Source organism: Haemaphysalis longicornis, unplaced genomic scaffold (assembly GCF_048455015.1).
Source record: "Haemaphysalis longicornis isolate Haplotype H1 unplaced genomic scaffold, Haemaphysalis longicornis Haplotype H1 scaffold_1, whole genome shotgun sequence".
Classification (NCBI taxonomy): Eukaryota; Metazoa; Arthropoda; class Arachnida; order Ixodida; family Ixodidae; genus Haemaphysalis; species Haemaphysalis longicornis.
The window spans coordinates 402,873,549-402,899,294 of NW_027526203.1; the positions used below are offsets into that span (position 1 = coordinate 402,873,549).

Genomic DNA, 25,746 nt, shown 5'->3' on the forward strand with positions numbered 1-25,746 from the left:
TTCTTAGTTGGCGGTCTTTCACACCCTTTTTCTTAGTTTCCAACATCCTAATTTGTAGCTTTACTCCCTTGTGGGAAAAAGGGTGTTGAAATAATGAACAACCCTTTTTGATGAGTGTTCAAATGGTGTGGAATAGGTGTTCGGTATTTAATAACACTCTATGACTTCTTGAATATAATAACTACATCACGATTAAAAATTATTTGCAAATTTACACGCTGACTAGTATATTCTCACATTAAAATGCGTAATTCCAAAATTGGCGCTAAAATATCTGATTTTTGCGACAAGCCCACCGACTCTACCGGAAACTTTCCTCTGCTGGCTATAAAAGCAAGAAGAGCATATATATTTGTAAGAATGTACTCGCTCTCCCCATGCATCCCGTTCGTTTACTTGCTCAATCGAATTGTGGTCCATGTGCGACTTGTGCGTGTTGAATGTGTCTATGTCATGGCGCGCTCTCAGCCGATCCACATTGTCGCGTGTAGCTGCGCCTTTATTTTAAGGTGTTCAGCAACCTTACAACCTTTCTTTACAGTGTTCACACCAACGCCCTTTCTTTATCCTTGCACCCCTTTTTAGCCAAAACACCTTTTAAAGGTGTGCGCCATGGGACAACTTTTTACATCCTTTTCGGCCAAAAAGGGTGTAAAAAAATTAGTTTGTAAGCTAGAAGTGTTCCGAGTTGACCGAGGGTGCAGCCGTATACACATGAAACGCGACGACAAAAAAATTGGCTGCGTATCTGCCTGCTTCCCCGCAAACGTTGTCGAAAGATAAGCCCCTTCTGCCCCTGCCACCGAACCGCCCTTCCTCTCTGCCACCTGCACGTTCTTCCCCTCCCTCCTCACATGATGAAGCCAATTGACGATTGCTCAATCGCATTCAATTTTACCCGTTCTCACTGCTAGCGCGCCATCTGTTCGGGCCTTTGTTTCCATTGCTCTTGGAACAGCTCGAGGTTACGTTTGTATATATTGTTTCTTCAGCACCGTTTTCAATGCGGTTTTTTATTTGGTACCACAAAACCGATCCCACATCTATATTTAATTAAAATGCGCTGCTACTGTCAGATACGTACTTATTTTTGCCGCAAATATGCGTAATGTTTTCTTTTCGATGGGTAGTGTTGAATTTTATGAAACACGCCACGAGTTCTAGCACCTTGTGGCGATCCTGCCTATATATACTTCGCGATCAAATTCTTCAAACTCCTCAAATTCAAATTCAAACTCCTCGCCCTGCTGCTCTCATCGTCTACGATTGCGCAGCATTGTATATGCAGGCTCACAACGTCACCTACAAGAGCGATGCAGCGTTGTCGATCGCGCTGCTTTTCCGTGGGCCACGTCACCGGGAAGTCCAGCGCCGCCGTTCGCGCAAACACAGTCATTTGCGTGGTGCCGTCGTCCACGTAACCGTATGTGTCTCTTGTTTAGCTCAATTAAATGTCTCTCTCTCTCTCTCTCTCTCTCTCTCTCTCTCTCTCTCTCTCTCTCTCTCTCTCTCTCTCTCTCTCTCTCTCTCTCTCTCTCTCTCTCTCTCTCTCTCTCTCTCTCTCTCTCTCTCTCTCTCTCTCTATTTGTAAGAAGCAAAATTGTTCAGCCCGGCCTAGAGATCACAGAATATATATATATATATATATATATATATATATATATATATATATATATATATATATATATATATATATAAACGTGGAATAAACGCAGAAGCAAAGAAAGCGTATATTTCCGTTCAGATATCACTCGTTTGTCTCAACGTTGGCATAATAAGACGAGCCCTCACTGAGAAGGTAGCGCGCCCCGTGCTGACGGCCCATTCGTCCTGGGTACGCGTGATGGACAAGTCCGCTGAGTTTTTTAAGAAGCCATATAAAGGCAGCAGGCATCAGGCATCACCCGAAACAAGGTCATCACTCTGATAATTGTCCTTCTAATCAATTGCTTTGTGTGAATTGCCAAGGACCTCACGGCGCGTATTCGCGAGCCTGCGAGACATTCAAAATTGAAATAAACTCCACGCTGCTTTCCCCGGTGCATTCTTGAGGCCGCATCCCCGTATTGGCAATGACTTTTCTTGTTTTGTTGCCAAACTGACTTTTTGGCTCACACTTCGGGTGTAGAGCAGAGACTTCCGGAACAAAAACAAACAACTTAAAATGAAATGCATGAAGGGTATGAACATCTTAAAAGTCCTTTCCCGCCAGTCATACGGTGCAGATACAACATGCCTTTTTACGTGTTTTTAACAGTCTTGTCAGGTCCCGTATCGACTACGGAAGTGTAGTGTATGGGTCTGCCTCAAAAATGGGGTTCGGTCGGCACCAGAATCCCAGGACGCTCGCCGCCGAGTCTGTACACAAAGCAGCCGCGTCGGCGGATTGCCTCGAAAGCGCGTCATCCCTATTTCATATTTGCCGCGCTTTCGAGGCGCTTTTTCAAAGAAAGTGTTACGAGTTGTGCCGCGCCTCCGCCAGATGGCGCCACGGGTACCGCGACCGAGAGAAAACGCAGTGAAACATCCCCCTCGCGAGGGGCACGATCAAATGCAGAGCATTTCCGGGGGCGCACGACGTTAAGTAGTTTGCGTTACGTTAATGTTGTTGCACTTGTGGCAACTGCTGACGAGAGAGCGCTCGTCAGCAGTAATTTGAATGAGTCAACGATATAAGGCGCGTTCGTAGTGTCCCATTCTGTGTCGGCTTTGTGGCGCAGTGGGTAGAGCACCATGTACATTGCGTTCCGCCCGCAGGGTCGAGGGATCGAAACCGGGCGCCGGATAGTATTTTTTTTATATAGTAGGGAGGGGTGCGGTGCGGACTACGGACGTCAACACGGGTGACATCGTGAGTTACTGAAATGCTCTGCATTTAAAATACTCTGTCCCTAATCAACTTGACTCCAGAATTTTTTGCGTGTTTAGCTAATTACGATCTACGCGAGTTTTTAAACACTATAGTAGAAAACAAGATACACAAAATATTATAATGCCAAGTTTCTTTTTCCCTTTAGGACTTGATTAGTCCATTTCGGGGCGCGACCACCAGACCCCTGTACATCAGCCCGCCTTTCTCACGCACTCATGCACTTTTGTCGGGCTATTTCTTTGTCTGCGTTTCCGTGGTTGCTTGCATCTATAGTTCAGCAGACATATGCCGTGGCAACGCGGCATAAATCGTGTTCATCGACCGCTGGTACCCGAACACGAGCTACCTGAAAAGCTGCTCTTTACTGGCCAAGTGAACGCCCAGTGCGTGCGTGCGTGCGTGCGTGCGTGCGTGCGTGCGTGCGTGCGTGCGTGCGTGCGTGAGCGTGTGAGAAAGGGGTGCTTTACGTTGGAGCTTCGTTGCTTATTGAAGGCATCCAGGGCAGTAGCATGACAGGCGGCGCGATGCCAAAGGCTTGCTTAAGTCGGTGGTCTGCGCAATTCGTCTACGGCGTCTAGTTGAACTCTTGTCTTGGGACGTTAAGCACCGCAATATCATTTTTTTTTATTTCGTTGTCATTCACTCGTACCGAACAGGCTTGTGAACCAGTTCAACGCTCGTTCACGCTCGCGAACCATTCCCCGAACCGTTACGCTATTTGTTTTCGTCGAACCGAAACTGTACTGGAATCAAATGACGCCGCCTGAACTAAACCGCGATTCAAAAGGGCTTTTTTTCTTTCTTCGGCCCCCCGTTTGAAACCTGGTATGTTTATAGCTTGATCCCAGCGGACCACCATGCTTGATGAAGATCAAAGTGGAACTTGTTTCGCGGCCGTCTCCCCGCGGAGGCTTCCAGGATGACTATGAAACCGGCGGTGCCATATTATCCGCCGTAAAACTGTGGTATTTAATATTCTATGCTAATTGTTGGGCTAAAGCTGGTCGCGGTTTAAAAGACGTCTGAGCAGACAAAACGTGCCAATTTATGAGCATCACAACACAAGTTACAGTCGTCTCTGGGACCACATTCCTGACATGAACGCCCATCTATTTTACTGTAAAGAGCCAGGGCCAACTCCTAAACGTTTGTATAACTTCACTGCGCATGCTGTATTCTCATTGTTCGCCTGCTGCAGGAGGCCCGCAGAGCAAGCGGTACCGGGGCATTGTTTCTTACTCTTTTTTTTTAATTTTGCTTCTTGAGCTCGTTAGTGTTGCAAATTAACCGTCAGCCTTTTTTTTTTTTCGCATACACTCGGGCTCAACATGCACTAACGCAAACCCGCCAGAACCCTGACAGCCGCAAAAAATAATAATCGGACGCCTCGCGCAATGGTCTACTCAGGGGTCGTCCGTGCAAATACCGAGCAGAACCGCACCCACGTGACACCCCACCGTAGCAGTGTTTGACTGTACAGCAGCCACTTGAAAGAAGCCTATTTCCAGCGTTTATACGCAGTTCGCATACATTGATCGCCTGGAAGGAGCGAACCTCGCAACCCCTCGCGAAAATCACCGGCTCCGCTGCACTGCGCATCCGCCACTATAGCGACTAGCTCAGTTCTCGAATCGAAAACTTATATTGTGTCTGGGATGGCGTGAAACTCTTGCACACGTAAAAGTTCAGCTAGGAGAAAGTAGCGTACAGAGGCCAGCACTGAAATTGTGGTAGGGCGACCTAGTGGTCATTGAAAACGCAGTTCAAACGCGATATACGTTTTGTCTCAGGCAGGAGTTATTTTAAATCATTCGATTGGAATTAGGCTTTAAGCGCCAAGCAGCACATGAGGCGCGCCGTACAGGCGGCATACGGATTAGCTTGAACCGCCTGTAGATCTTTAAAGTGCGTCGATGTCTCGACTCACGGGGGCTTCTGCTTTCAGCCTCGATTATGAAACAGCCGCAACGGTGGAATTTAACAACGCGAATGCAACAGAAGTTGGCTATATATTGGCCACTCAGTATTAAGGTTCGGTTGAGTGGCTCAACTGAGTGCTTGTGAAACATTCGTATTTTAAGTAACCTTTAACAGTTGTCGTACGGGACATCGGCATTAAATATGCAGTTTGTTTTCGCCTGATAAAAAGCACGCCTTTTTTTGTTTCCGCCATTGTTTCAGGGCGCAAAAAATTGTTTTTGGCAGCACGGTCATCTGTTCACGAGATGTTAGGCTTATAAAATATTCCACAGCCCGAGGTCTGCGTACGCATAAAAGAAATGGCCCACCGTGAATAATCCAGTCGGTGGTAACAAGTTAACCGAGTGTGCTCGAAACAGGCTTCCTGCGCAATCGTTAATCGATAAATGGTCTATTTACAGCCGCTAGGAATGCTAACGCAAAAAGATTTTGAGCGGTAGCGACCGAGGGAGTTGGTGCGAGCTTATAGTAAACCCTTGCATGGCTGAGTAGAAACAAGAAACATGTTTATAAGCTTGTTTCTTCCATTGTTCCTCACATAAAAACTGAGCGGTGCTAATTGCTTTGATGCGCTAAGTGACTGAAATGTATCACCACGCTTCACGCGGTTCGAAAATGTTCTTCCTTTAAAAAAATGAAAGAAGAAATTTACACCATTTTGTTTTAAAAATACGGCTCTAATTTAGCTTTAAAGGTAGGAACTCCGTAGGAGAATAAAAATCGTAAAAACAGCCATAAATGGGGGGTGGGGGGGAGAGAGAAAAAGCACGGCCTCACAACAGAATGGATACATTTTATGGCTTATCGAATCGGCAAACTGTAGAAATTCGGATCGAGGTGTTATCTGCGGAGCTAGGTTTGCACGGAGAGGCATGCGATATTGTAAGAATGAGGAGCGATATAGATCAGCCGAGAAATCTTCAAGGTACACAAAATTCTCGTACTCAGGGGCGTGTTCGTTCTTCACTTCCATCAGAAAAACAACCACCATGGCCGGAAGTCGAACCGGCGACCTCGTGTTCTGGCACACCACGCAGGTGAAATGAGCACAGTAATAGAATGCGGAGTCAAATACCGAAGAAGCGTAAGAAGTTTCCACAGCTGCTCAAGTTGGCAGCAGCACCGGCCAATAGAAAATTATTACTGAAAGATTCGGGAGCCGTAGATTTAACACGCAGCCATACTTTTCTCCCTAATATTCATAAAAAATCAAAGCCTCTTTCTTGAGAGACAGAGGGTTAAAACGCGAAGCTTTCTCCCCTCCAACCTCAGTCAAAGTCCAAAATCCCAACAGCTTGGACCGCGTCGGAATGGTGCGATCCGGTAGACGTCGGCTGCATAACGCGAGGGACCCAGGTTCGATTCCGACCACGGGAAGCGTTTTTTTTTTTTTTTTTCTTGAGGCGCTTGATGTGCCTTCGATTATCGTCATCATCTATTTGTGAAACCCACTACGTCGGCTTTCCTACAGTGGGCTTTGATCCGAAATCGACGCCATCAGTGAAGTATTAGAAAGCTTCGCTTTAAAAAAGTGCCCCCGTCGCATGCCCCCGCGCGAGGGACACGAGTAAATGCAGAGCATTGGGGGTGGTCACGTGGCGTAGGTTGTGGTAGTTGGCGGTGGTAGTTGTAGTTGTTGTTGTCGTACGGGTGCGTCGACGGCGCTTGAAGGCCAAGTACGACGAAATGCACGAGGCCTTGGAGCACGGGGAGTTTGCGAGCTTGGACGAGTTCCTGCGCGCCTTCGACGTGCGGTCCGGGGAGGAGTACTCGGAGATTCTGCGGGCTGGCGCGTCGCGTCCGTGCATGCTTCACGCGAGGACCCCCGCCGAGAAGCGCGTGAACGCGTTCAACCCGTGGATCGGACGGGTTCTCGACTCCAACATGGACCTGCAGATCATCCTCGACCACTACGCGTGCGCGGCGTACGTCGTGGACTACGTCAACAAGGCCGACCGCGGCATCTCGTTCTCGTAACGCGGGGTCCGCCGCTCGCCGCTGACGTTTCGAAGCCGTGTCTCGCTCTCGATTCGATGGATCCGCAGCTCGAAGCTGACGACTGGCGGCGGCCTCTCGTTCTCGACGCTCGGGATCGGCCGCTCGACGCTGACGCTTCGCCGCTGCCTTAGCGCGCGCAGTAGAGGGAGAGGAGGTGGCACCTGCTGCTGCAACGCCTCTTTCAGCGCGGGAGCACGCGCATGCGCGCCCGCACCTGTTGTTGAGAGCGGACAACGCCGAGGGACGACGGGTGACAGTGCGAGTTAAAGAAATGCTCTGCATTTAAAAATCCCCGGGCTGACCCATAATTCTTTACAAACCAAACAATATTTCCGCAACATCTGCCCGCCCGGTGGAGCATGGTACCGGAGGGAACGGAGGTGTGAGTGAGAAGGAGGACGAAGGGGGCGCTACTCAGACCCTTCTCCCCATTCAAGAACGAAATTCAAATTTGGGGATTCGCGGGATGAAATTACACACAGAATAAGCACTTTATGGGAGGCCTTCGCTTAGACTATCCGCGGTTCTTTGACATGCGCGCTCAAACCTCGTCAAGTGCCCATCCTTGCGTGTCGGGAGGTTCCCGTTTGAACCCATTCCCATTTCATCCTTCCCACTTGTTCCCTCCAGTTTCAACCAGCCGCAAAACGACATTCCCCTTTCGCCCTTTCCCATTTCGCTTGTTCCCATTTGAACCCGTTCCCATTTGAACCTTCTCGTTTGTTCCGTGCCGCTTCAACCCGGTACAAAACGCCCTTCCCGTTTCGTATTTTCCCATTTAGCAATAAGGAACCCAGTTTCGACTAGGGTGAGTCGGACCGAGGCGTGCGATTTTCGAAATTATACTTACGTCCGACTGTATTTTAACCTCATAAAAAAAGTTACGGCTGGCTGAGCCAAAGATATGCAGACGCCCTATTAACCTGCAACCTTTTCGCAATGGTCCGTTGTACGATACGCGGCGCCAATTAAACAATAACCCGTAGGTTGCTGAGTTATGTCCGCCCCGTAGAGCGTTGGTGAATTACGTACAGCTCAAACCACGCCCTTCCGTCTTCTGCGTTTATCGAGCTCTTCGGAACGTGTTGCTCGCATGCATATTCCGCGTCAGCGGCGATGGTTCCAGCCCTTACGGTTGCATATACGAATGCACATGCACTTATATGCAACACATACAAAAAAGAAAGGACGAGAATTCACAAAATAGAACCTTTCCGCGGTCGCAATGCCAGTTTGTAGCGTCCGGACCTCTTTCCGAAAAAGAAGTTGGGTGTTTTAACAAATGCAACTATTAATTTATAAGGGGTAGTACAGGGCTACTGTTTTATTTATACGCAGGAAAAAGGTCTCGCGAAATATAATTACCAAATCTAGCAAACTACAGAAAAAAAAACGTATTTTATGAACGCGGTAACTATTATGGACCAAGCCAGTGGTATGGTAAATTTTAATGTGTGGCCAAGGGCCACTTTATATGCACATATCTGTAAAAGAATGGCCATTGAAGTCTAAAGCTGAAATTTTTGCTTGGAGGAAATGGTTCGCACAAATTTTTCATCCAGGCGTTAAACACCGCAAGCTGTATTTTCTTGCGTGTACCTTTTACGGATAATACATAGGCGGGCACGCAGTACATGGAAAAGCAAAAGCAAACATTTAGGTAGTTATCCGTCCATAATAGAGAGTTTTAGCATATCGTTACCGTGTTTTCGTCACCATTTACCGTGTTTACCTGTTAGCACACCGTTTGTGATTTGCGTATTCCGGCTGCCGCGGCGCAAGTAGCAACACCTGATGAATTAGATTCAAAGCAAATCACGCATAATTTTGTTGTTGTAGTTCACAATAACTGTAGTTGTTTTGAGAATACTGTAGCCATCGCCTGTAGAGCTATAAAAAAAAACCGTGTCCGTGGCGCCATCTACCGAGTAGAGTTAGAGTCAAGGTGAAATAGAATTTGCCCCCGCGCCAAATAATTAGGCAAGAAATTAGTAAAATATGTTGTACTACTTACTCAATAACCTACACGGCCTTGCCCAGCGCAATATTGGAGGCTAAAAGCGCACTGCGAGCTCAGAAAGTTATGTGAACTATTTGAGGCGGGCGTTTTGGGAGCGGGTTCAAACGGGAAGGGTGTTGTGGGAACAGGTAGAAATGGGAAGCGCTCAAACGGGAAGGGCGTTTCGGGAATGGGTTCAAGCGGGACGGGTTCAAACGGGAATGGGTTGTTTCGGGCTACACCCTTCTTCCACTTTTTTTTTCTAAATCTTAAACGCTTTCAAAACGTTGTCAACAAGCACAGTTAAATTGTTTAACGGCACAGTTGCAGTGTCTCGAAACGTTGTGCACGCGCGTAAGCCACAAACAGCCGGAAGCCATCTGCATGAATCCAAGATCGGAGAAATACGGAAAGCAGCCCAGGGTGCTTCGGCAGGGAGGGAACAACGTCATCCACAGTACTACAAGGGGCTTTCCGTGCAGCGTCCGCTCGTGAAGAGCCTTGGTGAGGAGCCACCGCTCCGCGCGCTCCGGTGAAGAGAAAGGCGGAATCGTGAGCCCGCTCTTGAGGGGAGACGATGGATCCCGCTCCCCACCGACGCCGCGAGGAATCGTGTAAGATGTAGGCGCATTAATATGCAGTCAACCTGAGAAATCTCCCCGGCGACATGAAATTCAAGGCGGGATGTCTACATTGCGTCCCTGCGGGATCTCAATGACCCAACCGAATTTACTGCTCACTTATACCAAATTACGCGGCTATAGTTAGCCCGTCGCTTATTCACAGAGGAAGGACGTGATGCCGCTAAATTTATGGACAAGGTAGAACGTCCGCACTCTTTCCATGAAATTCGCGCCCCAAGGTCTATTTCAACCCTCACCAGATTGACAATGAGTTCAGCAGGATATAATAGCATATATGCTTCATTTGTAAGTATTGTTCCGGAACGTTACGTGAACAGAACTTTGGGTTGCTTGCTTGAACAAACAGTAATTCAGTCACTTACCAAGCAAAAAAAAAAACAGTTAAAAACATTTCGAAATTTGTACGGGGTTCCTTATTGTTCCCACTGTGAGCAAGGAACCCATACGGGTTCCTCAAAGTTTTTCAACATGTTTTGACTTGGTCACTGAAAGCATTATTGTTTCTTCATATACTGCGTGACCAGACGAATTTTTCTTCGAACCCTTGACTCATCCACTAGAGATTCCTTGGTTGTAGCGCCATTTGAATGCATTTAGACACACAGTCTATAGGCCCCGAATGACGCACCTTGCCCTTGATTGATTGTATTTGAGGCGCTCGGCGTTCGCTATTTGTTACCCAGGCATCAGCTATCAGCTTTCTGTAGCTGTTGTTCATTCGTGGCTATACATTAATTCAGGGAAAACGAGTCACTGCAGACTTGGCAGCAGCACCGCCGGAGAGAGCAGTCCCAAAGCAAACAATGTCTTCTCCGGGGCTGGGAAACCATCTATTTTCGTTTCAACAGGAAGATGTTTCGAGCCGCGCTAGCAGAGAAGAACGCTGGATGCACGCCGATCACTGCCACGCCACCGCGGGGCATGTTGCCCTTTTCAACATTCCCCCACTCCGTTGTCGGCATCGGAAGAGTCGATAACCAACAGCGAGAAACGGTAGCCTCATTTCAACCGCAAAGGTAGGACAGTCCCCTTGCAAGATGACTAAATTAGAACCGTCCCGTCGGCGAACATGGCAACGGAAACGAATTCAAGCCGTAGAGGTAAATGTACATTGCAAGTACCGTTAGACCTGGATGTAACAAACCTCTATGCCACGAATGTTTGGAGTTTACAAAGTTTTTCAATTCCCCATAACCAGCCGCATTGAAACCCATGTGTTTACGACCTATGTGTAAAGAAGGCGTTGCGACAGGTTAACCATGATATAGCGAATTCGCTGTGCTGCTGCTTAGTCATTACTTTTTGCACTTTTTCTGAAAAATCGCAAGGATAAATGAACTAATTTAGCGAATTTCGCCCGCACCGCAAACCACCGTCCGTTTCCACATGTGAGTGCGGTGTCTGTTCCGTGATAGGCCTGCCTGTCGGCGTGTAGTCGCGCGTCTCCACTAGTATCTGTGATGTCGGTTCGTCGGTGATGAGTTCTACTGCCAGTAAACAAGAAGTTTTGAATTTCCAAGAAGAGCTAGCAATTTTGAATGACGCCTCAACCGGCAACAAAGAACGTCGAGAGAAGAAAGAAAATCAGTAGAAAGAAGGAAGAAGAAAAAATTACACCATCTTCCCGCGAGGGGAACCATGGGTAGATGCGACGCATCGTGGGGTTTCCGTTGCGTTTCCGTTATGTTGTTTCCATTTAGCGTGTCAATTTGTTGTTGTTTCCAATATATTACGTACGGTTGCGCCGACCATCGCGATAGCAGGCCTGTTAGTCTCCATTCAAATCATCGGTGGTCATCGGATGTCATCGGAGCGGCGGAACGACTGAGCGGAGAGGCGCAGTTACCGCGTTTATATGTACCGCGCGTTAACGGTGAGGGGAATGAGAGAGAACAGCGCATGCGCATGTGTTCGATGTTTAACCGAGCGCTAACGCGCGCTGACGCACAGCTGGCACGGCGACGGGAGCGAGCGCTAACACGCAGATGGCGCTGCGGTGAGAGCGGCGTTAGCGCGCAGCTGGCGCGGCGAGGAGAATGGGGGAGGTATGGGGACTGCGGACTACGGAAGACGCCGGAGGGACAAGGCGAGTTAAAGAGATGCGTCGCATCTAAAAGTATCTCAGACTAGCAACCTCTCGCCAATTTTGAGTGCGGAAAAGAGCATCAAGCTGGCGAAAATGCGTCCTTTCAGCATAAGTTCGGTCCTTGAAACGCGCCAAAGCGCAAAAGTGATATTCAAGTTCCGTTTGTGAAAAGCGGGTTAAGTGACCTTGCCTCTTTGGAGTGCCGTGTGAAAGCACGGCACTCCAAACTCGTGGGAAAGCAGCAGGCGCGAATAACGCAGCTTCTCACTGTGAAATGAATCACTGAAGGGTGTGTCCACCATCACTGATGTCTAGCATCTCGGTTTCATTTCTCTTTATTCTCGCCCGCCTTAGCTCGAAACCTGCATGTAACAAAAACCTCCATGTAACGAAAAATTGTGAATTTTTGTCAATTTCATTATAGCCACGTTTAACTGTATATTCACATACAATTAAGAACACTCGATAAGCGCACAAGGTGGAGCGCAAAGACAGTTTGCTGTCCCCGAGGGGCATCAAAAACGAGCCTAATAACCGACCGCGCCTCGCGAATAGGTACAACGGCCGACGCATTTTTCAGGCGCTTCGGAGATGAGGTTGCGGCCCCACAGAGCGTGAGCGAGTATCAAGGAGCTTATATTTTGTTTCTCGGCCAAACCTGGGTCGACAAAGACGATGACGGCAATCAGTTTTTCCGCGGCCACAAATACGACAACGGCGGTTATGATGATGATGGTAATGATAATGACGACGACGAAAACTTCGTATGGAGAACAAACTGTTCCAGTAAGGGATCTCGCCATAAAAATTAGAGAATTGCCACTGGTAGAGCAGAGGGGCGAAAATTGGCATGCATTGTACTCAATGTACGGCGAGCTGCACTAGCTGCACCGGGCCGGCCGTCGCATACCTGCGTCACCCCCTGGCTCTAGTGCGCATTAATTTAGCGCAAGCGAAGCATAAAGTGGAAAATGCGAAAGGCTTCAGCCACAGTAACGCCGATTTTGCAGATGGGGCGCTTACACTGGCGCGCAAAAGAAAGGCTTTGGATACAAACTCAAGGAAATGCACGCTCCCCGGACAAAAATTATTTTACTTGTCACATCAGCTTTAGTAACCTGCACATAATTCCAGCCATAAATTAAAAAGGCCTCCCTCTAACTTTCCTGCGTCTAAGGAAAGCGATCTTGTTACACCGATTTCAGAGATGGGACACCTGCGCCCACGCGCGAAAGAAAATTTTTGAATAGACGCTGCAGGAAGGCTGCGCTCCGCGGAACGAACTCATTTTGCTTGTTACAGTAGCCTTCTGTACTTTACATAACTTCGCCCACCCATTAAAAAGAAGCCGGGTTTAATTTCCCTGCATAAAAGGCAGCGATTCATGTTTCTCGTGTTTGCGATCAGCGTGTGCTTGTTCTTGTATGTTGATCAATCGGCTAGTAATGGATAAGCGTCAGCTTTCTTTTTCAATATCTTTTCAATATCCCGCGTGCATGGTGGAAGAGAATTTTCAAAACACAAGTATAGGCCTCGGAGGAAATTACTTGATGTTCGCGAGCCAGCCCATGACAAAAGGTCCACTGACATTACGCTCATTCATAGATCGAAGCGACTCGATGTCGTAAGATGACAACTCCCAAAAACACGCAGACTATACGACGTCTCTCTGCCCGGTACCCACCCAAGGGTATGCACTGGGAGCGATAAAAGTCTGTAACTACCATTCACACGCCCCTCTGTGTTTGAAGCACTTTTGCGTATGAAGCGATGAAAGTCCATGACTATCATTAACGCGCAGCGCTGCACTTCAGCACTTTTGCACAATGCAAAAAAAGGCTTTTTTTTTATTGCTCACGCGAACAGCGTTCCCAAAACGCGGATATTGTTGGACTGCAAGTTCAACCAAGTCCTATAAAAATACAGTAACAAAAAGTCAACGTGAGCCACTAGAATAATTACCAGGGTAAAATTATCCTCGAAGTTATCAATTGAGTTGATAATATTTTCGTGCTCAAGGAAATACAACTATATGTTTAAAAAAATCCTGATCTGTACACGGTCGGAAACTTCCAAAATCACACCCGATTTTTTTTACCCCTCGAACTTGAAAAATTACCCATCCCGTAAACGGGGGTACCCCGGGTACAGTCTGTGCTGCGGGCTGATTTGAACAACTTCATAGTATTAAACACGCACCAAGCGCTGAGTGCACGAGCATCTTTACCTTCAGACTACAACAAAGTGCCCAGGGGATGGACATGAATCGAACCGATGACCTCGTGTGCCGAGAAACACTTCATAGGGGCCGTGGGATGGACAGGTGTCGAAAAAGCGAAGAAGCAAGCATAAAAGGAAGTTGATTAGCGGCGTCCACTAGCATCGCTAACTTCTAAACAAGGCTTTCGCGTCAGGGCCACTATTTTGAGCCCAGGCCATAAATAAGCAAATGATTGAGAACTGGCAGTGCGAAATGACGTACGTCGCCGAAATCCGAACGGTGCATTGTTTTCCAAACGTGCCTTTTGAAACGACGAGCAGCTGCAACGAATGGCGGCGTGCCGGCTTGCAGGTTTTTCCAAAGCAGCCAGCCGCAAAGTAGCAACAGCTGTGTTCGGTCAAGTGCAGCGGGTCCGCGGGCGTGGTCACCGCTAAATGTGCAAGCGCATCGATCGAAAACCAATCTCTCCTAAATGCAGCCAACGCGTGCGCAATAGTGTCTCGTGGCTGCACCGCAGTTGTCGGCGAATAGGAGTGCGCGTAAATGCAAAGAGCTCTCCGCTACCGACGAATGCCAAAAACGCGCCCGACTCGGCCACCGGTCCACTATGACCGCGACTTGAACGGCACCCGCCCCGGGGCGGGCCGTCTGGACGATGGCAAGATTCGATCGGTGCACTTGTGTAGCAGACGCGAAGGACACATCCACTCTGTAACGGACGGCCATCCGAGAGGTTCAAGGCTGGCGTCAAATCGATCCAGGGAGACAAGGTTTGTTGGTTGAGAGAGTTCACGGGCTCGTGCCACATGAGAGCATTCGATGTTTGTACAGATCAGAAGCACCCTTTTTATTTCTATATCCTTCCTGTTGGGTGCGTTGCATTGTGATGGCACGCTTCAGGTCGCGGGTTCCATTCCCGGCCGATGTGGCTCGGCTCGACTTAGCAAAGAATTAAAGCCAAATAAAGGAACCACCGGGTACAAGCCTGCGGCGCGCTAAGCGCCAACAGGAAGTTTTCCTCTTTATATATATACACGTATATGCGAAGCCTGTCTTGTACAAACACCTCGCATGTTCCTGGGAATTTCTTTTCTTAAAGGCAAATTCAGGGCATCCGTTTAGCTGAGCAGAAGAGGTGAGTAGCTTTTTGTAGCTTGTACACTATTCAGACTGCAAGCTCTCCTTAACTTTTGTTTTAAAGAAACCAAACTCTTAACGGGACAGAAAATGCTGAATAACCAGCTCTTAGTTTCAAGTGGAAAATCATACCTTTCTCGGCTTCAGCTCGACGGCCTTGCTCGCTGAAAAATAGACAATTACAACGGGCACGTTTTTCTGCCGTTTCCCTTGCATTTTTTCGTTACGTTAAAGAGCCCGTCCCAAAACGCCCAAAGCTTAGCTGGGCCCTATTCTTGATTTATAACTAATCGATCGTCACCAGCCACACGAGTGCTTGTTCACATTGTCTTTCACTTTCGTGGGGAGGATTGGAAGCCGATCAGAGAGTTATTCCTTTGATGCCATCCTGGTATTACGACGCCCAGGCAAAGTCTGTGCCTGGGCGTCGTTAAAATAAGCTATAAAGCTAAAGGTAGGCAAAACCAATTAAACTATAAATTAGGTGACAGAAAATAGCAAAAACACCGCCTTCCCCCTCGGCAATGCAACTAAAGTCGCCGAAGGATATTTTTTTTTTCGTCTGTGGGTCAATATAAAAAGGCCGAATGATGCAACCCTCAGAAAACATGCACAACTTTTGTTTGGCAATTTTCAGGCAGCCTGCCAATATTGTCCCAAAATTTGGAATAACCACTTCCAGTATAGGACCTATATTGGCTATCCCACTCGTGCCAATATTAGCGTTCAGGGCCGACCCTTTCCGTGATTACCCCGTATTTCAGCCGCTTTACAGGTATACTACTCATCATGACCCAACAACGAGCCACTTATAAGCCAACATCAAAAATCATGAGGCTAGGCAGGCAGTAAAAAAAAAAAAAAACAGCTTGTCCAGTATTCGTGCAATATTGAGCAGATATTCAGCACTTTGGGGCAGTCATCAGCCTCCATTCGCCGCAGGATTCCATTACTGGCAAACGTATTATGCAAAGTGGACCAAAATTTATGCAACATAAACACGCAGCATATTGCGCGGGGAGTACCCTAACGTTTGGGCGCTTAATGGCGGCGAATCTCGACAAATTCCAGCGAGTTCTCGCACGAATCTATGCGAATTTTATCCAACCGAAAGTTTCAGATTTTCCCGCCGATAGTTTAATGTAGGTCAGCTGCTTTCAGCCAATCACAGAAGAAGCATGACTGCGGGTTGGTTTCGCCAAGCAACTCAAGGCGGAGTGCAAAGCTTCTTCATTGACACATTATAGCTCTATAAAAGACGCGAGCAGAATGAGGCGTTTCCAGTAGGCAAAAAACAATGTTATAGAACAGAAATTTTCGAGTCGACGTCAAATTCGCAAAAGCACACAAAACTGTCTTGTCAGCTGCAAGCACGCGATAAAACTGGAACAAATAAAGAAAATCGTACGGCCGCCTTGTTGAAGATGTGCGGCACCAAAGCAAAGTCGAGAATAGAGCCCCTGAAATCCGAAGCCAACGCGACAGCGGCTAAAAAAGGGGGGAATCGTAGTGTGGTAGCTTTGCCTAGCTAGGTCCCCGGAAGGACAGGTCACCACTCAGGCTTTTACCCACAGCGGCACGCACGATGCGGTGGCGTAATGGGTAACGCGATACGCTCTCGTCTTGCGCGACGGCACCGCAGCTTGCACCTCCTTGACCGACTGAGAGCTAAGCAGCTAAAGCAGACTGGAGACCTTGCGAATGCAGGACGTGAAAGAAACAAAGAAAAAAGAAAGAAAGAGCGGAACTCAGTCGTGCTGCCATGATTCGACCGCGAAGCAAGTAGAATACCAAATGGCAATGCAAAATGAATTATGAATGCGCTTTGAATTGTAATTTGACAACAGTTCATTTACCAGCGTATTTACCGGGGCATCGTCCCGACGAGTGCAAGAACATGGCAGTTTCTAACTATGCGATTGAGCATAGTTCTCAGTTAATTAGCTTAATGAAGCTTGAAAGGCCCATAGCTTTATCCTATAAGGCCGACATGGGGTTGTACGTTAAACGGCGGCTTTGTGATGCGGCTGGAGCGGCTTAGGAGCGGCGTCGTCGTGTTATTTACATTAAAACTACGACTGATAGCTATCAACGATACCTCCTAAGATAAAACTTCCATCCAACTGTTCGAGCAGGCGAATCTGATTTGTTTTTGCGTATTTCTATACGAAACACGAGTTACAACCATTTTCTGTAGCAATGGGCTTCTCCCGTAGAAGGCGCATGTACTGACAGCAGATGGGAATTGTACAACTCCACCATGAGCAAACTAACTGTGACAAGCAAATCAAACTAGGCGTAATGACAGAGTCATCTTAGCGGAAAATTTCAGTACGCTGTTTTTCGAAGGTGTCTACTCTGAATTGAGAGTTACAGAGTGTTCACTCTGTTCCACATTTAGTGGCAGGACCTACGTAGCGTTCTGGGAGGTAGTAAAGTTCGTAAGAAGTTAGTAAATACAGCCGTTACTACCCTTTTACGAGATTTTTTGTTAAGAGTGAACTGCTTCGTAACTTCCCACGCACTTCCTCCTTCAGATCAACCACAACACTATCAACGCTCTCTTTGAGGAAGGTATGCGCACCAATGTTGCAGTGGTGTGCTGGTGGTGGGTAGTGCGAGCAGAGGCCCAAAGCTGAGCAAAAAAAATGTTAGACTCTCGGCAAAAATTAAATATCCCAGGTGGTCTAAGTTGCTCTACCGGCGTGCAATCTACGGGGCGTCTCATAGCGCAGGAGTAGCTTCGACGCATCAAACACGCTAATATTTTTTAGAACTGTGTTTACACAAAGAAAAAAAAAGAAAAGAAAATGCTCACCACGCGGTTTTAAATCATTCCGCGCACAGTTCCCGCACGAATGCTGAATTTTCTGATGGGGGTGAAAAGCGAAAACGCCCGTGCTCGAGATTTCGGCTCACGTTAAAGATCCCCAGGTGGTCAAAATTAATCCTGAGCCCTCCACTACGGCGCGCCTCATCGCCTGTGTAGCGTCGGTGCGTTAAACCCCACAATCAATCAATCAATCAATCAATCAATCAATCAATCAATCAATCAATCAATCAATCAATCAATCAATCAATCAATCAATCAATCAATCAATCAATCAATCAATCAATCAATCAATCAATCAATCAATCAATCAATCAATCAATCAATCAATCAATCAATCAATCAATCAATCAATCCCGCACGAATACTTTTCTGTTCTTTTTCTCTCTCTTTAGACGTCGTGTAAGCGAAACATCAATAGGTAGATTTTGCTCTGGACATCCTCTCCTTAGTCCGACCTTTTACATATCGAAACGTGTCACACAGCGAAGGCAGCGAGCGCAGTGGTTACTGGTAAAATAGACAGTTTTTCAGGACGCATCGAGTAAACAACTTCGCGTATTTTTAACAGATCCAAATAATCATAATATATATAGCAGCTAAAACTGTTAGCGTGTGACACGCACTTCTTCCTTTGGCAAGAAACTGCATCCTACGACCTTGCAGGGGCTACGTACTTCGTCTTGGAAAAAAGGGCACTAAAAAGGTAGATGACACACGCAGAAAGGCAGGCTGGTCCCGCACTATTCAATTTGTCCAGCGCCCACACTTGGCCCGCATGTTCTGCTTTATTTTCGCAGGTGCGCTTCCACTGAGTTTAACCCGCTATTCTGTTGCCACTGCTGCTGGTTCCGGAGAGGAAGTACTGATGATGATGATGGTTGGGTTTTTATGGCGCAACGGAGAGGAAGTACTGCTGTCGACAAACTATAGAATGGCCTTCCCAAAAGAGTTCCATTTCGCTCTTCACTCGTCAATCTCTGAACGTATACACTTTATATATGTGTACATCTCCCCTATACCCTCTTGTTTTCTTTTTTCTTTGTTTTCTTTTTCTCTCTCGCGCTCTAAATTTCCTCCTACCATCTCACTGTATTCACCCCCATCTGGAGTAGCAAGCCCTACCGTTCGTGGGGCTGACCGTTTCACCTTTCATTGCAGGTTTTCTCTCACACACAATACTGAATCAGTTTGTGATCGCGTAAGCTGTTATAAGATTCCGCAATGCAGCGGACGAAACGAGGGCAGTGGTCAGACGGAACGGAGACGTATTTATGGAGGTGCGCATACGTGATAGCTATCTCAAAATGCATTTCATGGTGACCCAAGCAATAATGAGTGACTGAGCGTTAACTGAAGCTCACTTTTAACAAACTTTCGGCTTACACCGTTTAGAAAGTGACTGCTAATGAACTATCCGACTTGGCCGAACAAACGGATTTATGGGTATCCTTTACAAAGCTGCTGTAAGATCGTTTTTTTTTTTTATCTACAACTGAAGAAAAAAGTACGCCGTTGGTACTTAAACACGTCCCCTATAATGTACAAAGAGTACTCGCCGGTACGTAGGCATAACTATAGTTGTTCAACGTTCATCGTGATGGGCGATTCCACAGAGAGGATGCTTCAGGGACAACAGTTAAAAAGAAAATTAAAGCCGTTCTACTCAACGTGAAAGCTGCCGTAAATGCAGAGCAGTGATTCGCCATAACGGCCTCTGGCACCGTTATCCGCTTACTGCTACTACCCATCACGTTCTTCGCCTCCCTGTCTCACTTCTCTCTTGATGAATTGAACGGAGGTTTGTCCAAAGCAGTTCAAATTTCCCGCCTTCGCAGTGCTCGCGCGCCCCCTGCCTGGAACGAACAGCGCGAGCGGTTCTCGCACGTGCCGGCACATTACTGCGCAGTCCACAACGCGTTGTTTTTGGCGGTCACTTATTTCGCTTACCATCGTAAAATTGGGCCCATCTCCAGTGTTTGGGGAGTAGGTGGTAGTGAATGCGTTGTATCAGCAGCTTCTTGACGTAGTTTGAATGAGTCAAGGATATAAGGCGCGTTCGTAGCGTCCCATTCTGTGTCGGCTTTGTGGTGCAGTGGGTAGAGCACCATGTACATTGCGTTCCGCCCGCAGGGTCGAGGGATCGAAACCAGGCGCCGGATAGTATTTTTTTTATATAGTGTAGGGGGAGGGGTGCGGACAACGACGGTGCGGACTACGACTACGGACGTCAACGCGGGTGGCATCGTGAGTTACTGAAATGCTCTGCATTTAAAAGAAAAATCTGGAGAAAGTATATCCCAGAGTCATGACCCCTAGTTGGTGGTTGCTTTAAGTAGCTCCTAGGCAAACGTAGAGAGAGAGAGAGAGAGAGAGAGAGAGAGAGAGAGAGAGAGAGAGAGAGAGAGAGAGAGAGAGAGAGAGAGAGAGAGAGAGAGAGCACCAAATATTGGGGCGTGCGGATCGCCGCACCGCGCCGGTAAAGCTCGAATGCCGCACCCATGTAAAGATCTACGACGCTTAAATGTACGTTTCGCGGACTCACTTGATTGTTCGTTATGAACTAGTAGTGGGTTTCAGTCCCAGGGCAGGACGGTGTTACCGAAAGGTGCGCCGGCAAGACTGCACGCGCTGAGCACCAATCGAAAGTCCCTACGCGCATGCGTGGTCAAGTCGACGTGTCTACGGTGACGGCGCGATCCTGTGAAGCTCAGCATTTTTCACCTCGGTCACGGGGCGACTACAGACACCAGACCACAGTTTTACTATCGACCGCTGTACTGCACCACCACAGGTAGATTTATACCAGATAAACACGTATACTGCGACTTCTGCCCGTGGTGTAGAAGTTAGATTTGCGATTTAAGTGGCGATACGTATACACTCACTCTTGGCTACGAAGCGCATCTCAGTGTGCGTTACGGATTCCACCTAGTAAAATCCACATAAATCGCCTCAACGTGGACGTTTTCATAGCGAAAATAATGTTTAACGTTTAACCCGCAGAAGCTGCACATCGGACATGAGGCAGCCGCAGTTGAGGGCTAAGGGTTAATTTCGTTCACCTGGGTATCTCGCGCCCACGGCGATTTTTGTTTTCATTCGAAAAATGAAGCGCCCACAGGCTGTTGTCAAACCAACGACCGCGTGCTAAAAAACGCGTAAGTACGTTACCAAGACGCGTATCCGTGGTTTCTGCAGAAGTAAGCAGTTACAAAAAATTAGCGCCCTACCAATCTGTGAAGAAAGATGACCTGCGAAGCTGGGCGTAGTACAGGAAATGCACGAAACAAAACACGTTTGTTTGTAATTTGCGATCTAGCAATGAACACTTAGCACAATAAAACTTTGAAGGACTCGATATTTATTCTAGTCGACAAACGTGACGCTGTAGGCATCTTACTGTCTGCGTAACACACCAACACAAACCGCTCAACCACTGAGGACACCGGAAAGTTCGCATTGGGGCGGTGGACGTACACGTTTAAACCTCCCGACAGCCCAGCGGACATGTCATTAGTCAGAGCATGAAACCTATATCTGCGTGTGCATCCCCCCCCCCCCTCCTTCCACTCACAACACGTGCCTGATAAACCAGCAACCAGTTATGTGCACGTGCTGAGACGTAAAAGGCACCGCCAAAATTGTCGCTCTGAAAGCCCTGCAAGCTGAACAAGAAATATTTTCTCGCGTCGACGTTGCTGTTCATCCGGGAGAGATTCCTAGCAACTCGGCGAGTTGGAACTTAGAGTAGAAACGGTGGCGGCATCGGTCTTCTGTTCACGAGTACGGATTCCTCGGCGACTCGGTGTTGCATTGCAGAAAAATTCATAACACGTGTGGCCAGGAGCAAGAAAGGAGACACCAAGAAGCACTACCCTTAACTCCAGAGTTTAAAAAAGCGCTCCGTGGTGTCCCTCCTTTCTTGTTCTTGTCCGCATGCGCTATGAATTTTTCTGCAAGGTTTTCTGTTGTTTTCGCACCGATTTGCGCTACTGTTCCGGCAGACGCTCCTTCGATTCCCGCTGTCCGTCACGCGTCCGTCCATTGGGAGTTAAAACCTGGAAGGACTCGAGCTTTATTCTAGTGGAAAAACATGTGGCTGTCCGTTTCCGTCCCGCGTCGCAGGCATCTCACTCACTGTGTAACACACCAACCCAAAGCCAAACCACTCGACCATTGAGGACAGCTGACAGGAGGCATTGAGCCGCGAGATTCCACGTTTAAATTTCCCGCCAGCACAACGCGCATGTCATCAATAGCGGCATGAAGACTAGCTGTGCATGCACGCCCACTTGCTTCCACATAGAGTTTCTAACAATATACACTAGAGACGAATCTGACGCTAGCGTCTATGCGGCTCACGTCAAGGCCGTCTGTGTCGTCATGGGCCGCCATTATACATTGCGCTCGCCTTAGTTTCATCATTGGTTGGGATTGAAACGTTTTAGTGACCGCAAATTTAAACAAAGTGCCACAAAAACGCGAAAAATAGTGTGCAATTATGTATGTGAAAATAAAAACAGGCTGTTTTAAACTAAGGAAAAAGGAAGTAAAGCGTATTTTTGCCGGAACGGTTGTGCCTGCTATTCCGCAGGCCAAGGTTGTAGTTACGAACAATGTTAATATTTGGGGGAGGGGGGGGGACTCATTAGAGACACTGATTTTATTAATTTTACCATTATTGCAAATAACCAGTTGTTTGAAGAGTTAGGAAAGTTTTTTGAGCGTCCCTATGAAAAATTTGCCTTCGTGGTGAACCGACCGTCAGCTAGTTTAACAAGAAAAAAGAAAACGTGGCGTTAAACAGTCGTGGACGATGACAAGATAGGACGCATACAAGCGCCCGTATCTGTCGTATCTCGTCTTCGTCCAAATACGTTTTGTTTATTCTTTTCGTCGGCTACAAATTTCGCGGCGGCATATTACCTGCTCAGTCATATGTCCTTCGACTGCGGCATGAGCAACGTCAGGTGCGATCTCGTACTGCCTGCTGTTTCACCGAACACGGCTGCCGCAGAACAGGCAGGATTTCGGCTTTCTTGTAGCTCGTAAACGTGTGAATGCATAGTGAAGAAAGCAAATCCCCAAAACCGCTTAAGAATCCAATTGTCCTGCCAAGCCCAAGCCAAAAAGGGGGTCTTCCCATGATTCCCCACGACGACATGGCTTACCAGGCGCAGTTTCCCCTCTAGTATACTTACTAAGAAACTCTATGTGCTTCCACTCGCAACCAGTGCTCGCATCAACCGGAAACGGGTGATGGGGGCGTGCTTAAACATGAAATACAAAGGCGAAAATGTCGCGCGGAAGGCCTGTCATGCTGAGCAAGAATGGGCTCACGTCGGCGTTCAAAGCGGGCAAGTTGTTCTGATAACGCCAGATAAGGGCGCTACCGTCGTTACCAGCCGATTGCGCAGGTTGTGAAAGAGGCATCGGTGGTGGCGAGAGGAATAGCAGGTGTGAAAGCGGTGTAGGCGGTGGCGAGGAGGAGCGCCGCAGCGGCGCCGAGTAAACCTGCGTCACCGGAATGAAAACTGAAGGGGTTAGACATATACCGCTTCGCAGCAAAAGGAAGGCTCCTTTTAAATTCTTCACAGCGCCGCCATGTACACGGCGTGTCTTTTTTTTTTTCTCACGAGCCGCACAGGTGTGAATTCTTGTAGGTGGGTTACACAATAAGGAAAAAATTACTTACGAGGCAATGTTGCTACGTGGATTTAAGTGAGTTTGAACTTCATAACTGACTTTACTGGCGTTATGGTACATGGTTACATTGTGAAATTGGCGGTTGAGATCACGTTAATCTCAGAAATACGCAAACACAGTTAGCTCTTGAAGAACTCTGGAAATGGCTAGTGGTCTAAATGCGACCCATAATTTCAACGTGAAGTACGTGAAGATATTTATAGCACATTCGTACTCTCAGTTTCTATATGAGAAACGGCAACGTGTGCCACCCCATTTGGCGGAAAACTGGTGACAATTAGCTGGAATAGCAAGACATTTCAACGAGTTTTATTTTTAATCAATCAGCTACTGTTGTTTTGATACAACATGTGCCCAAAACCTTGCACCTAAAATGCGAGTTATGAATGTATATTAATTATTTGCCAAATAAAGCTTCTCACGCACACGCGAACGCTTGCCAGGACAACATTTGTGCGGCTGTCATAACTTTTTGACAACAAAATCTTTGGGATAAAAATAAAGTCTTCATGCCTTTGTGCGTCATTGAGAAAAGACAAGACGTCCTGTTAATGCAACACGGAAATAAAAACAGTCACGTGTTTTCTTTTACCTTTGCAGATTAAGTGCTTACGTACGCTGATGAACCTAACATTCGCGTTCGGCATGGAAGGAGGTATTAACATCCCGCGACTTAGATCCAGAATCGACTTTTGTTCTCATCGCTTCACGAAACGTTCAGTTTTCGTTACGCTACCTGCTTACATAACGGTAAGAGGCTTCTCGCATGACGCGCAACCGTAGCGGTCATCGCAACGCCAGAAACATTTTTCACGCATCAATTACGGTGGGTTCTTTCTTTAATAAGAACTTGAATATCCGCATTCATGCCCTTCTACGTTGGACAAACGTTCACAGCTCCATCAATGGTGAATGTGTCGTGTGACGAACATAAGCCGGCTTCGCAACGTCAGACACCGTCTTTTATATATCCACCACGGTCGATTCTTTCTCTAATAAGCAATGGCGCTTCGGCATTCATGCCTCTGTGCACTGAACACACCTCCACTCATAGCTACAGGAATGGTGAAGGCATCGTATGACGAACACAAAGGCGCGACGTTTCACTTACGAGACGGCAATTCATTCGCCCGAGCAATGCAAAGAAATAGCTCCCGAATAGCTCAACCCAACCTGGGTTGCAGATATCAGGCGACCCTTGTTTCAGCATTTTGATAATGCGGAAATGTCATCCCCTCGTCCACCCCGCCACGATTACACGTTTGCGGCGCTTTTATAAACAGGAACCTTCAGCGATATCTTGGGCATCTGGTATAGATCGGCAGTGCGCGCGTTTCTTCCGGACCGAATAAATCTTGTAGATCAGCCAGAATCATTCCCGCAGTTGCATCTAAGCGCATACGTTAAGCTTCAGTTCAAAATGAAAAAATAAATAAAAAGAAAGAGCGCCAGCGCCCAAACAATATCTTAGTCACTTTTCTTCCTTAATAAAGTGGAACAGGTAGTTGTTTCTCTCACTGTAACACCTGCATAAAAATACCGATGCACACCCACGGGACTCCGAGGACTTTATTCGTAAAGAACGTATATCTTTTCGCAAAACAACAGTCGGGTGAAAAATAACGCAAATGTACCAGACCATTACTGGACTGATCTACTTTTTAGAAAAGGAACCACTTTTGTCATCAAGCCAGCAACCTTATTTTTGTTTTTACATTTCAATATAACGATGCGGTGCGTAAATGGAACGGACGAAAAAAAAAGGTCGAAAGGAGAGGGAGGGGTATTCGGTGGGTACTCGGAAAATTTGGGTGTTTTTGACACAGTAACAGCCCCCTGGCTAACACGCTGCTGCACAGACAGGTCATGCTAAAAAAGAAACGAGCTAAGCAGTTACCCAGCAGTGGCTTATATTTCTGCGGATCTTCTCCTGTCTTGGATAATAGCGGGCCATAGGGCTGGCTTTATTTTAAGTCTAAGGTTCTTACAGTGTTGTCGTTTCTACGAAGTAATAACTTTTTCTCTAAATGAAAACACAAAACCCATTGTGCGACACCAACAGAATTATCGAGAAATTACTAGTACACAATTTACTGCAATGCAATGCTCGACCATCGCAATGCTCGAGCATTACAAACAGATACTAAAGAGGTATACTGCAAAAAGAAAACGAATTTGCAAAGGAAAAACAACACTACGCTTTCCTTCAACACAGTTTCAGTTCGATTTTAAACGTGCCCACATTCATACAGCCATCCCCGTCAAAGACG

At 47.3% G+C, this 25,746-nt stretch overlaps 1 protein-coding gene across 4 annotated transcripts in view; it reads right to left on the reverse strand.

Moving 5' to 3' along the window:
• Kcc (solute carrier family 12 member kcc) overlaps window positions 1-25,746 on the reverse strand; it is a 407,686-nt gene that overhangs the window by 291,800 nt on the left and 90,140 nt on the right. The window lies entirely within an intron of this gene.